This window comes from Rana temporaria, chromosome 3 (genome assembly GCF_905171775.1).
Source record: "Rana temporaria chromosome 3, aRanTem1.1, whole genome shotgun sequence".
In the NCBI taxonomy this organism is placed as follows: Eukaryota; Metazoa; Chordata; class Amphibia; order Anura; family Ranidae; genus Rana; species Rana temporaria.
Window position 1 is genome coordinate 278,168,337 of NC_053491.1, and position 10,334 is coordinate 278,178,670.

The following is a 10,334-nucleotide window of genomic DNA, read 5'->3' on the forward strand; positions in this document are numbered from 1 at the left end:
GGAGGCTCCTGCCTTTGGGGGAGGGTCCCGGGCTTCCATGACGGTTTCTGCGGGGGGGGGTGCACTGGCACCCCACCCCCGTCTTCAGCGACGTAATTCACCGGAACCCCCTTCACCAGGGAGGCTCCTGCCTTTGGGGGAGGGTCCCGGGCTTCCACGACGGTTTCTGCGGGGGGGGTGCACTGGCACCCCACCCCCGTCTTCAGCGACGTAATTCACCGGGACCCCCTTCACCAGGGAGGCTCCTGCCTTTGGGGGAGGGTCCCGGGCTTCCACGACGGTTTCTGCGGGGGGGGTGCACTGGCACCCCACCCCCGTCTTCAGCGACGTACGGTGTCTTCCGCCGGAGGGCGCCACTCTCCGGGCTTCTGCGATGCCTTCCGCTTCTGCCTGTCTCCTCCGCGGAGCACAGGGCTTGTCTCCGCTGTCTTCTCCCTTCTCTTCCATTCGATGTTGACACGACGAGGTCCGGCGCTGGAATGCCGTCTGAGCAGTGGGCATGGACTTATATAGGGCAATGCCACCATGTGACCTCAACCCATGTGACATCACATTCCCATCATGCCCAGGGAATGTGATGTCACATGGGTTGAGGTCACATGGTGGCATTACCCTATATAAGTCCATGCCCGTCGCTGACACGGCATGTCAGCGCGGAACCTCATCGTGTCAACATCCAATGGAAGAGAAGGAAGAAGACAGCGTAGACAAGCCCTGTGCTCCCGGAGGAGACAGGCAGAAGAAGGAAGAGAGAAGAAAAAAGACGGAAGAAAGCCCTGGCTCCGCGGGGGAGCCAGGCAGAAGAGGGAGCAGAGAAGACAGAAGAGAAAAGACCGGGGAGTTGGCGCACCCCCGGCAGAAGACCAGGAAGACCGGAACCCTGGCGGAAGGCACCGGAAAGACCGGGGGATAGGCGCCATCCCCCGGCAGAAGACCCCGAAGTCCGGATGCCCCTCCCTAATGAAAAAGAGCTTAAATGGGGTGGGGGCATCCGGCGGAAGGCTCCGGAGAGGACTGAGGGATGGCGCCCTCCCCCGGCAGAAATCACCGAAGCCCAGGGTCCCGGCAGAAGATCGGGAGAGAAGAAACCCCCCCTTCTAAGAGAGCTAAAGAAGAAAGGGGGGGCTCCGGAGCAGATTAATAAAATATTTTATTCTGTGTGGTGTGTTTTTTTACTTTACATTTCCCCCATGTGAATGGGTAGAGGTACGATGTACCCCATACTCATTCACATAGGGTGGGGGGCCGGCATCTGGGAGCCCCCTTATTAAAGGGAGCTCGCAGATTCCGATTAGCCCCGCCCGCATACCCCGACAACCAATGGCAAGGGTTGTCGGGAAGAGGCTCTTGTCCCTATCGACATGGGGGCAAGAGTGCTGTGGGGTGGGGGGGCAGTGCCCCCTCCCCCACAGCACACACTCCCCCATGTTGAGGGCATGCGGTCTGGTACGGCTCAGGAGGGGGGGGGGCGCTCGCTCGTCCCTGCCCCCATTCCTGTCCGGGCCAGACTGCATGCTTGGGATGAGGGCTTGGTTTGGATCTGGGGGGCACCCCCGCGCCAAATCGGCGCGGGTTTAACCCCTCACGTTCCGGACCAAGCCTAAGAGCCTAATGTATCCCTGGAGGGGGACCCGCGCCGATTTCAAGTTTGAAATTTGGCGCGGAGTTCCCCTTCAGGGCTGAAAACAGCTCGGAGATTCCCGTGCGCCGCGTCACGCAGCGCATTCACGGGTACGCCGCTTGGTATTTACCAAGATTTTCACGGCGTACTGACAAGGCGCACGGGAATCCCTGACTTTTCTCTCTGCGCATGCCCAGTATGCAAATGAACCTCCCGAGGTTCAGGCGCACTGTGCAAGCGTACGGGGATCTGTTTTCAAAAAACACTTTCCCTTTCAATTCGGCCCGCCAAACACTTCAAAACACATGTCACTTCACTTCCCCTGCATCCCCCCACCTCCCCCCTAACAAACTCCCGCCCAAACCCCCGCAATTTACACTTCAATGTGCCGTGCGCCAGGTCTGTACTGGTGCACAATGCACCCTCTCCTGGGCGCACGGAGCACATTAGTAACTAGGGAAATACACTGCACTAGCAGCGTATTTCTTTAGTAAATCACCAAACGGCTGCTACTCCTGCTTTTACTCCATGAGTCATGGAGTAAAGGCTTGGTAAATCAGCCCCACAGTGTGTCAACATGTGCTATCTGCCATCACCGAATATCGAATATCTGTGCTTTGTGGGTACAACCCCCTCCTCGATTCTCAATTAGTTTTCGAGAAAGGGTTTGCTCCCACAAAACACAGACATTGATCACCCATGATGGCAGATAGCACATGTCGCCCTTTGTCTGTGTTTCTATGTTGTAGAACTGACATTTGGCGAATTGCACTGAATGTGTGCATCTTCAAATTTTGGTGTGTTCCGGTGTGAAATCACACCATGACTGTTATTGTGAAGTAAAATCAACAAGCCTGAAAAATCCAAAAAAATAAAAAAAAAAAATTAGAAAAAAAAACTTTAAAAAAAAAAAAAATTGGGTAACAAATCTATCCAAAAAATGTTACCAATCTTTTTTTTTTAAATAAATAATTATTCAAAATTTTAATTTTTTTTTACGAAAAAAATATATAAAAAAAAAAAAAAATTTAATTTGGTTAACAAATATATTCAAAAAATGTTAGCAATATTTTTCCTAATAATTCAAAAAAAAATTAGGAAAAAATAAAGAGATAAAAAATCTCAAACATATTTTGGGAAAGAAAAATATTAAAAAATAAGACAAAATAAAGATTTGGTTAAGTTTACAGTTGGGAAATAGAATATTTGTGTGAAAAATGGTACAATTGTACTACATTGTTTGTGAACACCAAAAAATAAAAAAAACATTGTTTGGACAAAAAAAAAATGAAAAAACACACAAAACCAAAAATTAAAAGCCTTGCAAACTAAAAATGTTGGCATGTTTGTTACTAAAAATCTATTGAACAATCAATGAAAATGAAAAAGATGAAAATAAAAAAAGGTTTTCCAAAATCCTAAAAATGAGTGGCTTTATTCTTTGATATGCTGAATACCCAGTTTGGAGATGAGTGAATAATGTGCAATTGTGTTTATTTACTAAAACCTGAACCCTACATTTGGCACTAGAAGTGCACTATTTTTGGTGAGAACCAGGAAGACAGATAAAAAGAGGAAAAGCAGTAATGAAAAACGACTGTATAAAGTCCAATGGTCTAATTATTTATTAGTTCTGTGAATATTTCTTTCTTTTGGGGGCCGAATTAGAAAGAAATATGATCTGGCATAGCAATGGTCCCCCGACCCATGAAGTACTCAACATATTTGTCGCGTACCTCACGAGCTGATTGGGTGGCAAAGCCAGCGCGACCACTGTCCAGCCCAGGGAGAGGATCTGAGAGTAGTCTTGCCTCAGAAACGCTGTCGGGTAGGTACATCTGGGAGTGCCTGCGTAAAAAGTTGTGCAAAATGCAGCAGGCAAATACAACGGTGTTCAATTTATATTCCGCCAAGTGTTTTGCTGTCAGGAAAAGGCGGAACCGGTTGGAGAGAATCCCAAAGGCATTCTCGACTACCCTCCGAGCCCTGGCCAACCGATAATTGAACACCCTCCTCTCTGAGGTGAGGGTCCTCTGGGGAAAAGGCCGCATTAGGTGAGGTCCAAGCCCGAAAGCTTCGTCCGCTAGGAACACAAACGGAAGTCCTTCCACATTATCTTCATCTGGTGGCAGTGCCAGACCACCAGCTTGGAGACGATCGTAGAATTCAGTCCGTGAGAACACTCCCCCATCTGACAGCCGGCCGTTCTTCCCCACGTCCACATATAGAAACTCATACTGTGCCGACACCACCACCATCAACACAATACTATGATAACCCTTGTAGTTAAAATAGTAGGACCCCGAGTGGGGTGGGGGCACTATGCGGACGTGTTTCCCATCTATTGCTCCACCGCAGTTCGGGAAATCCCACCGCTGGGCAAATTGGGAAGCCACAGACTGCCATTCCTGTGGTGTGGAGGGTAGCTGTGGGGACAAACAAATAAAGAGATTTAGTACTTTGGCACATAAACATTGCAAACAAAATACAAAAACCATCATTGTGCAACATTAACAACAGGATTCACATTTCCTACAAGCATTGTGAAGTGAGTATTTATTTTAAAAAATATAGGCCCACTAAATTATCAGACTCCACATCCCTCTGATGATAGAGCAATAAACAATTTTCGGGGGGAGGAGGGGGGGGGGCAGAGCTACAATGGATTAGCCAAAAAATCACCCAAAAATTGGCTAGGTGGGTTTGGGCCTAGGAAAGCATGCTGGACAGGTTTATGTTGGGTAAGGACAAAATATGCAGGTAGGCCCAAAACAAACATGTATAAAGGATAACAACATGCATGGGGAGAAAAGGGAACATCCAACACACAGCAGATTACAATCTCATGGTTATTAGGGGATAAAAAAAAATTAGACTTTCTCACACATTTAAAAAAAAAAACATTGTGATGTTAACATGAGGAAACTTACCTTAATATACTCCTCCTTCAGAACACGTATGATGGCAGTACACGTCTCCGGTATGATGACCCCAAGCGCCTGGGGAGAGATGCCTGTCGAGAACTTGAGGTCCTGCAGGCTCCTCCCAGTCGCCAGGTACCGCAACGTGGCAATAAGCCTCTGCTAGGCCGTGATGGCTTGGAGCATCACAGTGTCCTGCCTCGTGATATAGGGGGACAGAAGTTCCAGCAGACGGTTGAATACGGGGTCCGTCATGCGGAGAAAATTCCTAAAGTCATTAGGATTATTCTCCTGGAGTTCCCTAAGCAGAGGCATATGAGAAAACTGGTCACGCAGGCGCAACCAATTCTTGGCCCAGAAACGCCTCCTCCCACTGTTCCTGGCCAAACAACTGGTTCGCTGGACATGGCCATAAGCAATCCCATAACCAGCACCAATTCGCGAGAATCGACGCTGCTGCTCCATCATGGCTTCAAACCGGCCGGCTGGTCAGTCAAGTACACACTCCAACATAAAGCACCCCCAAATCCAGCACAACCTGCTAAGAACGCACGAAAAACAGATACGAGCGCACAGTACACACAAAGCTCAGGGATACCGCTTTTGGTATAAAAAAATTCACCCCGAGCCCAACTCGGGATTATCGCTAAGGAGGTTAAATGAGGTATCACTGTTTTCTTATACTGTTTTATTGTCAGGTTAGTGCTATGAAACAAATACATTTCTGGATTTTTAGGCATACTCACTCCAGTTATCTCCTGACTCAATTGTATCACCTCTTGCCAAAATTCCTGTATTTTTAAACATTCCCACCATATGTGCACAGTTGTTCCTTTCATCCCACAACCTCTCCAACAGAGCGGTGATTTCTCTGATTGATAGTTATGTACTAGGTGTTATGTACCATCTTGATAGACACTTACAATACATTTCTATCATATTTACATCTATTGCTGTTCCGCTAATTTCAGCATTTTTTCTTGCTCTCTCCTGTGAGCACCGAGTTCTGCTTTCTATTTTCCTAGAAAAGGCGTCGCCATTGGTTCCGCCATCAAAGAAAGGATCTTGTGTATCTGAGATATACAATGCTTCAGTGTCTCCTGTAGACTGAGCAGTTTCTAGAACGGCAATACATTTTCCCCATACCTTATTTGGTATGGCAATGTTTTTATAAAATGCCTAAGCTGAAAATATCTTAACTCATCAATCACCTATAATTCTCTTTTATATCTTAATTCCTGAATTGTGCATAGCTCTCCCTCTTTCATATTATATTTTAATTGTGCATTTTTATCTTTTATCCATACTCCAAATAGTGTCTCATTCCCTGGTAAGATTTGTCTGTGTTTTAACCTGCAATTTTTTAAGTTGGTGACAGGATCTCATTAAGTAAGGAGACTTGAAATATCACTAAGCAATCTTGTTTTCTTTAGATCTGCAAAAATGTTATCAGAAAGAAGTGTGCCACTTGTTTATGTATAAACAAAGTCTCAGTCTACACAAAGGTACACTGTGGGGAAAAGCAAGTGGCAATAAAGGCAATCCATGTCTTGAACAGTTAAAGTAAAAACACTCCATCCTTGAGACAAGTAATCCTTTTAGGCCTAAAGTAAACAGTGTTAAGTAATAGATTGGTAAAAAAAATAAAAAAAGTCTAAAAGACTCTTAAGAGCAAAAAGAGACTACTATGGCTCTTTTGTTGAAGAGAATGCAGAGGAATTGAATGCATTTGAATTCACCTGTCACTTTTGTTCATAAGGCTGTGTATACAAGTGTGTGTATTGTTAAATGGAAGTCTCGCCTAAAAGAAAAACAAATCTTTATACCTTTGTTATCCAGAAAAGCCTTTTCTATAAGACTAATGTGTAGTACACATGGGCCGAATGTCAGCAGACATCGGCCGATTCAATAAAAAACATCCGGCATTCGGCCCGTGTGGAGTCCCCCTGTCAGAACAGCGGGGAGATTGCTGTACTAACGTCAGACTGTTAGTATAGTGGCCCCGACTGGAGCTGTCAAGTTTTTTGGGTTCAACCAAGCGATTAGTGCGTTCCAGGCCTAAAGCTTATCATACATGGTTTGAAATTGACTGACCAAATTTCGATGTGTGTATTTGCACCCTGGTTGTACAGAGGTCGATCAACCACCCTATCGTTTTTTTCCCCGAAAGGTCCAAGCTGTCAGCATAGCCAGCAACACTAAGCATTGTGTTCTGATGGCAGGGAATACTCTCTGCCGTGAAAATGCAGTAGCAAAGCAGGAGTGATTCACCCATGCACCTCGAATGTATGGATGGGAAATTGGTCCTTTATTTGTTCAAATTGCTGGTTGAACAAATTAAAATGTATACGGTATGACCAACTACTGATCCAGGCTCAAGCGGAAGCCCTACAAGAAATGTATTAATTGGTCATTTTAATTAATTACTATACTACAGACATGGCTTTGTCATATCACTTCTAGTAATTTTGGATGATTTTTGGGGATTTAGCTTCAGGTTTGGGTTGACCATGAGTCCGACCTGAACTCAAACTGTTTGCAGTTTACTGAATGTGCAAACTAAATGCTATGATTAAGCAACCATTCGAAACATGTAAACTTTGCCGTGTCCTCTTCCTCTGGGATCGATGTGATTATTTGTGACTATTTGGATTTTATCTGACTTCAATAAAGGTGTCTTAATGGAGTGCAGTGTCTAGCCATTTCTTGCTCTTTCTAGGCTTTGTCATATCACTTCTAGTAATTTTGGATGATTTTTTAGGATTGAGCTTCAAATTTGGGTCGACCATGAGTCCAACCTGAACTCAAGCTGTTCACAGTTCACTGAATGTAAATAGGTGTAAGAAAATTGCAGAGCTAATTAATATAATAATAAATAAACGATAACATTTAAACTCAATAACACCACGTGACAAGTGATATAAAGTCCATAAAAAAAAAATTGATGAACAAATTCGATGAGAAAATTCCTTATTCTGTGAATCTTCCACCTCACCACCGTGCTGTGATAACTCCCCTCTGAAAAATGCACTCACCAGATGGATTTGCCTTTCACTCTCGTGTTAGGCTAAATCACTTGTGTATGATCCCACAAATGGATAAACGAATCTCAGCTGGACCACCGTGATAATCCCTCAATAATGTACATGAAAACAAAAGAAGTGCTCCAATAGTGTAAAATTGTACCACCAGTTTATTTCAAAACCACAGCAACACTTCAGTCACTAAACTCACATGTAAAAAATTCAAAGTTAGCTTCAAACAAATCACAGCAAACATCAGTGTTTAGTTGGCTCTGCAGTGCTAGGCAGTCACGGCGGACCTGAGGTGTGTGCTCAGTTGGTATAGGCTCACCACACTCCAGATTCCCGGCTCCCAGTAATGGCAGGTTGTCTAAACAGCAGCGGCGTCTCTAGTTAGTGAAGCTAGTAAAACTGTAGCCACGTTGATGGGTGGTCTCAGTCCAGCAATCTGTAATTGGTGTGATGCCTTTTTGGAAGGGCTTATAGTCTTTTGATGTATTAATAACATTTTGTTCAGATATCTACTTGTTTATCTTCCCTTTTTTTTTTTGCATTTGGGTGCTATGTATGAAATCTCTATAACCATATATCCAACATGGGTTCCATATATACCTTTTGGTATTTATTGTTATCAATTGTTTGCTTGGTTATAAACAATTATATATACACTTTTTGCTCTAATGGGCATATACATGTCCATTTCTAGCATTACTAATATTCCACCTTTATATATACCAATTTTTTATTATTTATCTTTTGTTTAATCCTTGTATCCTGTAGGACCTTGTTACAGCTCTGCTGGGTGGCGCTTCCCCGCTAGGTACCTCTTTATCATGCTCTCTCTATGGCCTCTCAGTGGGGAGGGGGAGACTCAGGGCTCTGTGTTCTCTTGACTCTCCACAAGATGGCGACATTCTCGCCACTGTGGAGGTGTTTCCTCCCCACTGACGGCGTCAGTGACGTTCCCTGGCGCCGTGGGCGTCCCGCGCGTGCATGCGCATTGCGCGCGTTTGTGACGCTGCCGCGGCACTCGCGACCGCAGCAGAGGGCTGGGTTTTTTTTTTTTTTTTTTTTTTTTCTTCCTCACTGACGCTGAGGAACCCACAGCTGGGAGGGTCATCTGACCTTATTTCCTTGCTCCAGCTGGGATAGGGGGGGCGGACTTCTAGATGTGGGAGGGGATGTCCCAAGCAAAGCATTCATTTGCCAATTAGTGATTGCCAAATCCTTGACACCTGACATGCACATATTTAAATAGACTGGGTGTATACCTGACACCTGCCTGTGATCCTATCTTCATACTATGCTGGACACACCACACATAGGGTAAGGTTGCATTTTCAAATCCTGCACAAAGTTATCCTTCCTATGCCTACTAAATCTAATCAATAATAATATTTCCCCTCCAGATACGCTTTTTCTTGCTCTCTCTGGAGATCGTTTCCATACTCATATTCTAAACATTTAATAAGGTATTTTTTACTATCCTTTACATTGTGTTTTTTTTTTTAACACTATTCACCCCATTGGCACTAATCCCAATATTCTTACTACTATTTTATCACATTATATACAACTATTCTCACATGAATTTAATTATTTTAGCACATGCCTACTCACACCCATCCATTACACACTATTATTATTTATTTATTTTTTATTCAACTAATTAACTATATATATTTATTATATTATACTAAGTATATATTTTTCACTATTTAATTATAATTTATCATATATATTGGCACCTCAACCCACTATTAGCCCTATATTGTAATCTTTATCGCCCTGTTACACATATAATTCTCTTTGAATTCACAATTCTATATAATTTTTATATTGTTATTAATCTTAACTCATGATATCATATAACATTTAAATATCCTGTGCATATTTATATTAATTTAAAATTCCTATGACATATCACAGTCCCATTTTATATATGCATCATTATAATGAGCATAATGTGCATGTCTAGTGCCATCTACTTGTACAAAAAGTCAATCAATCTTTATACTTTAAACATATAGTTTTTGGTATTAAAACTACTTTATATTTGAATTTCTTAATAGGCATCACTCTGGCAATTGCTTTGCTGGGCTCCCCCTCCACCTGTCCGGCCCGCACTCTCTGACTGGACTTTTGGATTTTTTCCCAGTTATACTGTGGGTCCCTGCAGGCCACTCTTGTGGGGCATCGTTGAGGCCTTTTTGGGGGTGCTAACCACCCGTATGGAGAAAAGTAACTAGGGATCCTCAGGATTATAACCTTACTCTGGTCCAAATAGAACTGAGAAACACAATCTGTGAGTTGATAACTATATATTTTAAATTTATTTTTCACCTAAATTGTACTATGTATCTATGTATTTTATTACCATATATTTACTCTGTTATAGTTTGCATCATATACCCTTTCCTCCGAAGAAGACCCATATGTGGGGGTCGAAACGCGTCAGGAACAACTTGACCTGAAGATCAGCCATTCATGTTGATCAGTGTCATGTAATTTTGGTGCTATATTCTCATATGTATGTGTCCTCAGCATAAACTGTACCAGAGTTCATTATTTTACGACTTTGTACTTATTAAATACAATTTTTTTTTTTTTTTTACTTTTTTACAACAAATTGGTTTGTCTTTGTAATTGTTTATATAATTTTTGCTGCCTAAAAACCCCACTGGGGAACCCTTCCTTTTTTCATTACCTTTATAGGGGTGAGCAGCACTTTCCCTACCCCCTTTGTGTCCGTTCTTCATTTACTATGTA

At 43.3% G+C, this 10,334-nt stretch overlaps 1 long non-coding RNA gene across 1 annotated transcript; it reads left to right on the top strand.

The window, feature by feature from the left end:
- The first annotated feature begins 8,707 nt into the window (after positions 1-8,707).
- LOC120930843 lies at positions 8,708-9,774 on the top strand. Its single transcript, XR_005747739.1, has 3 exons — positions 8,708-8,891; positions 8,975-9,037; positions 9,638-9,774. It is a non-coding gene; the product is annotated as an uncharacterized LOC120930843 (long non-coding RNA).
- The last annotated feature ends 560 nt before the right edge of the window (positions 9,775-10,334 follow it).